The sequence below is a fragment of the Mauremys reevesii genome, linkage group 2, assembly GCF_016161935.1.
Source record: "Mauremys reevesii isolate NIE-2019 linkage group 2, ASM1616193v1, whole genome shotgun sequence".
NCBI classification, from domain to species: domain Eukaryota; kingdom Metazoa; phylum Chordata; order Testudines; family Geoemydidae; genus Mauremys; species Mauremys reevesii.
In genome coordinates this window covers 278,446,816-278,453,908 of record NC_052624.1, presented here as the reverse complement: position 1 = coordinate 278,453,908, position 7,093 = coordinate 278,446,816, and the positions used below count along the sequence as shown (strand labels likewise).

At 45.5% G+C, this 7,093-nt stretch overlaps 1 long non-coding RNA gene across 1 annotated transcript in view; it reads right to left on the bottom strand.

Annotated features, from left to right (window-relative positions):
• Positions 1 to 356: 356 nt before the first annotated feature.
• The window catches only part of LOC120397696, a 49,189-nt gene continuing 42,452 nt past the window's right edge, over positions 357 to 7,093 (bottom strand). Inside the window, exon 3 of the long non-coding RNA XR_005593944.1 lies at positions 357 to 505. This is a non-coding gene — a long non-coding RNA (uncharacterized LOC120397696). The remainder of the gene's footprint in view (positions 506 to 7,093) is intronic.

Below are 7,093 nucleotides of genomic sequence, written 5' to 3'. Positions count from 1 at the left end.
CCAAAATAAGTCAGGTTACAGCTGTCAAAAGTTCCCTCCCGTTTCCAGCTCAGAAAGCTAACCACTATCAACAATATTTGGTTTAATGCAAGTCTTAAAATACACACACCTTTTTATTTTTAGAGACATTTCACAAGCAAGTGGACCCAAATCATTTAGCATTTTTTAATTTTATTAAAAAAAACAAAACAGACATTCCCTTGTTAAGAACTAACATAAGGTAGTGGGACTAATGTTCATAACCACTCTTGGGCATTAGATCACAGTAGAATCCCTATTTTATGAACTATTGGGAATTAAATAACAGCAAAAATTTCATAAAATTGAACACTTAGAAATGACAGTGGGTACGGTGCTAAAGCTGCAGTGTGGTGCACGGCATCGCTTTCTTGTCCTTCAGATCACTGTGAAGTGATTTCCAGTGCACTGAGGGCATCAGAGTGTGAAGGGATGTTGACTTGTTCTTCATCAACATCACTGTCATTACGCTTTTTGGCTTCTTTCCCTGTCAACACAAATGGTAGGTCTAATTGGTGGTTCATGAGATTGGTGTTAATATCAATTGAGATTCTACTGCCCCTGGGCAAACGCTCTGTATAGCGATCTGCATGGACCTTGGAGGGATGAGCACAGGTTGCAGGAGGGAAGAGTTTGAAGGTCAGTCAATATGCACATGGCTTGCTGCTATTTCAGCTTCTCTGAGAAGCTCTGAATTAAGACCATGCTTGTAAAACCAACATGGGACTCCTCTTATGTTACCCAGCACGTGGTTCATGAAACAATCTGTACGGTAAAAACTTGACCCTGCAGTCTTTGCTCAGGCAAGGTTACTGTTGATACCAACGGGAGCCTGGCTGTGAGTAAGGGCTTTAGTGTTGGACTCCAAGGAGGATATACGCAACGGGCCAAGTGCCTCCAAATCTTGCACATGTTACTAACACACTTCCTTTTTTCCTTTGAAACCACCATGAAGAAGAAACCCTGCTCATTGTTTCAGATCTACCAATCACAACAGTGACTTTGACACGTCAAACTCGTTACGGCTCATGTGCTGGTTTTAGGAAGAAAAGAATCTTACTCATCTGTACATGGTGCTGCATTTCTATTAACAACTAGCCTTTGGAGCTGTTTGCTGGGAAGCAGTTGCCATGGTGGCACAAAGTATGAACATTCCTCAACCGATTAGGATTAAACATTGTTTCCTAAGGAGTAACTCATTTGTGCTTCATGGCTTCGTCTGCACTCGGACTGGGCTTGTGCAGCAGGCAGGGAGCTCTCTGGAGAAGTGGAGAAAGGAAATGTTCAGGGCATGGCTGCTGTATCCAGTACTGAAAGTGGCAGCCATTGCTGATGAGCTTCTCACAGAGGAATAGACAGGAAACCCAGAGGAAAATAGGCAGAAGTTATTAGGATTTAGACATTCTAGAAACTAGTCTCACTTGCATCACTAGTGATCTCCACCTGGACAAACTGGTCTGTTCTATCATCCTCCCGAATTACCTGCCACTTTTGGCAGAGTGGATCATGTCCTGGCCTTTTTTTTTCCTCTTCTCCACTTACCTTAGATTCATTGGGGTTTTTTTCTTTTGTTTAAGGCAAGAAGGACCACTGTTAGCAGTGACTCTGCCAAAGATTTGTGGGTCGTGGTGGATAATCAGCTGAATATGAGCTCCCACTGTAATGCTGTGGCCAAAATGTGAACCTGGGATGCATAAATAGGAGAATCTTGGAGTAGTAGAGAGGTTATTTTATCTGTCTTTGGTGCTGGTGCAACTGTAATGCCGACAGACCCCAGTCGTCAGTGGGCGGCAAGATTGAACCATGGACCTCGGTGCATGAGCCAAAAGCCAACTGGCTGTTAGCTAAGGCTGTAGAGCAGACTCCTTTAACTAACTAACTAACTACCTAACTCTCTCTCTCTCTCTGCCACTAGATGGGACAGAACACCACACTCAGGAGGTGTGTGGGTTACACCAGTGGTTCCCAAACTGGGGCTGCCCCTTGTTCAGGGAAAGCCCGTGGCGGGCTGGGCTAGTTTGGCCGAACCTGCAGATGCAGCAGATAAACAATCACGGCTCCCACTGGCTGCCGTTTGCCGCTCCAGATCAATGTGGGCTGCAGGAAAGGCAGCCAGCACGTCCCTCGGCCCGCGCCACTTCCTGCAGCCCTCGTTGGCCTGGAGCAGTGAACTGCAGCCAGTGAGGATCGGCCAAACCTGCAGTCGCAGCAGGTAAACAATCCAGCCTGGCCCACCAGGGGCTTTCCCTGAACAAGCAGCGCCCCTAGTTTGAGAACCACCGGGTTACACAACCACTGCTGAAATAGTGTTCAGTTCTGGTGTCCACAATTGCAGAAGGATGTTAATAAGTTGGAGAGGTTTCAGAGAAGAACCACAAGAACTACTAAAAGATTGGAAAACCTGCCTTATTGTGACAGACTCAAAGAGCTCAATCTGTTTAGCTTAACAAAGAGAAGGCTCAGCATGATTTGACAACAGTCTGAGAGAATCTACATGAGGAACAAATATTTGATACTTGGCTCTTCAATCTAGCTGATAAAGATCTAAGATGATCCAATGGCTGGAAGTTGAAGCTAGACAAATTCAGACTGGAAATTAGGCATGAATTTTTAACAGTGAGAGTAATTAACTACTGGAACAATTTACCAAACAGCATGGTGGATTCTCCATCACTGACAAATTTTAAATCAAGACTGGATCTTTTAGTAAAAGATCTGATCTAGGAATTATTTTGGGGAAGTTCTATGGCCTGTGTGATACAGGAATTCAGTCTAGATGATCACAATGGTCCCTTATGGCCGTGGAATCTATGACTCTTTGCTGGCCTCTGTTATGCAGAGGCTACAGGAGTACACCCCAAAGCCAGAGATATTCACCTCACCTATGGTATCTTTTTCTGTAGGTCTCCGAGGGTTCCAATCTGCTCGGTCTGAGCTCATGTGTATTTTAGTTCTAGCCTGCAAACTGACAGAGGTCTGTGCTGCTCAGTGCAAAATCTCTCCCTGTGTAAATGCAGCGTTCGGGCAGAGGGGCCCAGGGCACCTGAACTATAACTCCCATGAGGCACCGCAGTGGCATCTCCAAATCAGCATTTGTTTTATTTGTGTTCGGGCAAAAAATGGGGGTGGGATTCTATTCCTTTTTGTGTATTCATGAACAGAACTGTCTACTAAATTCCAGTTACGCCTCTGCAAACTCACAGAAGGCAAGGGGGTGCAGGGATGTCTCAGAGGGCATCCATTATCGGATGATTTTCTCTCAGGGGCTTGGTTCTTGCTCACAGGCTGCACATGGGGCTAACTGATCGCCATATGTGGGGTTGGGAAGGAACTCCCCTTCCTTCCCCCCCCCAGATCAGATTGGCAGTTACCTTGGAGGAAGAGGGGCTTCACCCTCCTCTGCAGCATGTGGGTGTCGGTCGCTTGCCAAAATTATCTGAGTATATCTCACTTAATCATTACCCTGCCAGTGCATTGGGGCACCTAAATCCCTGCTAATCTCTGCCTGTAGCACGTCATAATCTAGTCTCCTGCAGGCTGTAATGCTGCGGTGGGTGGGTGCCGGGTGGTGTTGGTGGCCTGTGATATGCAGGAGGTCAGACTAAATAATCGGGTGGTCCCTTCTGCTCATAAACTCTGACTCTGTGTGTGGGGTTGTACAGGTGTTCCTGAGAACCTGTGGCTGCAAGTCTGAATTGCTGGTGAGAGTGATGTGAGAAGGAAATAATCCAGTCTAACTCTGGGATCACTGCTTGAGTTTGCAGGGCCAGCAGCTTGCAATGTAAAACTAAACACATTTGATCTGGAAAACAGAGACAGAATAAACATAGGACCCACAATTTTATCTTTACAGTCAGGTTTCCAAGCAGAATTGCACTTTTCAGGCCAAACACACAGCTTTTTGTTGGGGGAGGAGGAAGGACCCTGTGTGTATGTTATATAAGCAGCCATGCCTGCTCCAACTAATAGTCTCCCTCTTCAAGCACTTTACTATCTCAGCAGTCTATGGGCAGCTCAAAGCCAGCTTTCTGCAGCGGTAAGGACAGCTCTGTCATCTTCAGTTTTAAATTCACTGCACATTTATTTAAGCTAGAAAAACAGATTCTGTAAGTGATACACGGCAGCACCCAGATCATAATGGAATTATAAGCACCAACTTCTCAAGTGACTCTCAGATAAGCAGAGACTAGTAACCAGCTGCAGTTTCACATTCATATATTTTTAAGGCCAGAAGGAACCACTCTGATTGTCTAATCTGACCTCCTGTATAACACAGGCCAGAAAACCTCACCCTATAACTCCTGCATTAAACATATAACTTCTGTTTGAGCTGTAGCATATCTTTTCGATATCTAGTCTTGATTTAAAGACTTCAACTGGTGGAGAATCCACCAGACCCTGAGGGCTTGTCTACACTATCATGTTGACAAAACTTTTGTCTTTCATGGGGACTTAAAGTCCCCCACACAAAAGACAAGTTTTGCAGATGCAAGTAGCAGTGTTCACACATGCTGACTTTTAGTCAGGGCTGCCCAAAGGATTCAGGGGGCCTGGGGTCTTTGGCAGCGGGGGGACCCCGCTTCAGCAGTAATTCAGCAGCGGGGGGTCCAGAGCGGAAGGACCCCTCGCAGCCAAATTGCCGCCAAAGACCCGGAGTGGAAGAAGTGTGAGTTTCCCAGGGCCTCCAGAGCAAGTGAAGGACCCTGCCCCAGAGCCCCCAAAAAACTCTTGTGCGGGGTCTGGGGCAAATTGCCCCACTTGCCCCCCCCCCACCTCCCGAGCGGCTCTGAAAACTATTCACGAATTCAGGTTGAATTTGGCAAATAGTTTCCACCAAAAAAAGCCCTGGAAAAAAGTAGATAGTATCAAAACATTTTGTCTCAAGATTTTCTAAATGAACCATTTTGGCATTTCATGTCCAAACAATAGTTTTCAAAACAACATTTTTGTTTTCATTGGGGGGGGGGGAAATGTGAGCAACCAATTTTTTCTGGCAACCAAAAATTGAGCACTTCTCAATTTTTCAATGGAGGCCTGAATATTTTCATCAAAACCAAAACTTTTCACGGTGTCACTTTCAACAAAACCTTGGGGTTTTTTGACAAAAATTTTCAAACTGTTGAGCAGCGCTAGTCACTATTTCTAGAGAATCCAGGGAATACAGACATCTGCTCTGACACGCAGTATAACACATCGCCAGGGAATTGTTGTCTCTACCATGCGGTACATACAAAGATCATTGGCCCCGGGGTGAACTGGAAAGATGGTAACATCAGCCTTTTGCAGCAGGGTAAGTGCCATTAGAGCTTTTTCATATATTGGCATCACTGGGGGGTGTTTGGCCCTTTGCCTGCTCTTGGGCACCTCAGTCAGGGCAAGACGAGGAGAAGAGTAGTAGCTGCAGCAAGCGGCTTGCACTATAATATACAGGAGGCAGTTTGCCACCATGTTAAATACTTGGGAGGAGCTGGAGGAGCAGAAGTTCACCCTCCTTTTTGACAATGTTTGGTTCAGTTTCATATGGATCCACTGTATTTGCCAAAACTCTTTATCTATGGACTGAAGAGAGTTTCAAGAGACTCGGGTTTGATTGCTGGCCTGATTCTTCCCATGTGGGAGTACTGCAAACACTGGCACATTTCCACAGCCAGGAGACACTCCAATAATCTTGGGCATTAGCATACTCACTCTCCATTGAAGAAGCTACTAAATTCCAGCCATTTCAAGGGACCCGGTAAGAATCCCGTCGTCTCCTAACTTAGTTACAATGTAATGATAAGGCGTTCGCTCAGCGATAGACCCGTCTGTGTGCAAATTGTAATCATCTTGGAAACAGGTGTTCTAACTTGGCTTGCCCAGCATCGCATAGGGAGGCTGTGTCAGAACACATCCGATAGAGCCCAGTTCCCTGGGCTCAGTCATCTGCCACAGAACCATCCCCTGCCTCGCTCATTACACATCTTCCTACAGACAACAGCCTCCTTTACTACATAACCTTGGTTAAGTCTCCAAGCACCATCCATTCTGGGGGGGGGGAAATAATGTGTTATCGTGTAATTAAAGATTGTTTCACAATGTGTGTACACGGGGCTGAATTAAGGTTGCATTGGAGAGGAACTACTAGAATTTAAGATTCGCTTGACTTTGGAGCGTTAATAACAGTCTTGTAATGTCACATTAAAAAAAAACAACAGCTGATACAGCTAAGGTCAATGTAACAGTGCCCTGCCTCTATAATCACCCAAAGAAATATGCTAACCTGTTGTATTATTTATGAGCACTGCAGTTAGCACTGTACGTGACACGAAACAAAGGCAGTCCTACCCCCAGAGACCTTACCATTGAAGACTTTCCATTGGAGTTGGGTGCCAAACTCCCTTGGGCACTTTTGAAAACCCTACCCTAAGAGACTTAATGAGGCTGAGGCACAGTAGGAAATCCAGATCAAGAACTGACTTTGAAAATGTCAATTATTGCTGATTAAAAAAAAAAAAAAAAGCCTTTCTTGTGGGCCTCCTAGAAGATGAGTCTGTGAGAGGGACTTGACTGCAAACACAGACAACTTGGCAAATTGGAACGGGGAGGACATTCCATGCAAAGACTCAGTGATTGGCTAACTGACATGCCATTCGGTGTGCTCCAGTTCTAGAGTGAAGCCCTGTAACTAAGCTATCTGGCTGGCATGTACATCAACCCTAAAGAAATACCCAGAGGCACCCCTGTCCTCACAATACCCTTACACCCCCCTGCGTTTTAATTTAAAAAGGATTAGAGCAGCGTGGTAGTGACATGATTAGTTATGGCTGGGGTCAAGAGGTGCTTTAATAATGTGCCCTGTGAGTGGTGCTAAGTAGCAATCAGGCGTTTGCTTGCAGTGCTACATTTCCTAGCACTATGGCAGGCATAATCTGTGACCTAATAAACACTTTCATCCGCTTTTACCATTGCAATGCTGCCTCTTTGTTAAAAGCTGCAGAAAAAGGATAACCCATGGCAGGCTTAGGAGCCCAGGAGAGGTATTTGAACAGGGCAGTGCTATGTAATTTTATCATCGCAATGACTGTAACAAATCTGG